The 701-nt window shown below is 33.8% G+C and overlaps 1 non-coding gene across 1 annotated transcript; it reads left to right on the top strand.

The window, feature by feature from the left end:
* Positions 1 to 240: 240 nt before the first annotated feature.
* On the top strand, positions 241 to 403 carry LOC125996825 (U1 spliceosomal RNA). The gene has a single exon (XR_007491495.1). It is a non-coding gene; the product is annotated as a U1 spliceosomal RNA (small nuclear RNA).
* The last annotated feature ends 298 nt before the right edge of the window (positions 404 to 701 follow it).

Here is a 701-nt window from a genome sequence, read left to right as displayed (position 1 = left end):
AACAAACAAAAAAGAATGTTATTAAGGGACAGAGAGACAATATAGAAAATAAAGTTCTTTTTTTACATCTAAAAACCTGGGTTCCAGACTTGGCACCACATATGATTCTCTGAGCAGAGCCTGGACTAACACCTGAGTGTAGAGTCAAAAATAAGTCCATAGTAAAACCAGTTATTGGCTATTTTGCATCACCCCTCCTCCCACCAAAACAAAAAATATGGGATAAAAAAAAGCTAATATATACTTACCTGGAGGGGAGATACCATGATCATGAAGGTGGTTTCCCCAGGACAAGGCTCAACCATTGCACTCTGGGAGTGCTGACTCCTGTGATTTCTCCATATGTGGGAAACTTGACTGTATAATTTGTGGTAGTGGGGGACTGTGTTTGTGCTCTCCCATTAAAAACAACAACAAAAAAAAACTAATATGCCAACTATAATACATTACTTCGATAATACAAACTAATAACAGTGTCCAGCATGAGATCAGTTATTAGCAATTATTTTTGCTATTTTAACTATAATTTTATAGAAGTAAACTTCAAGGTGATCAATTTTTCCTAAAATTGCATGCAATTTTAGAACATTTCAAAATGACATTATGATCTTTGTTTTAATCACAACCTTGAATTGTTACTTAGAAATATCATTTTAACTGTTTTATAGGAAAAACTATATGTCTTGTGGAAATATCTCTGC

The sequence above is a fragment of the Suncus etruscus genome, chromosome 18 (assembly GCF_024139225.1).
Source record: "Suncus etruscus isolate mSunEtr1 chromosome 18, mSunEtr1.pri.cur, whole genome shotgun sequence".
NCBI classification, from domain to species: Eukaryota; Metazoa; Chordata; class Mammalia; order Eulipotyphla; family Soricidae; genus Suncus; species Suncus etruscus.
This window is presented reverse-complemented; position numbering and strand designations above follow the sequence as displayed.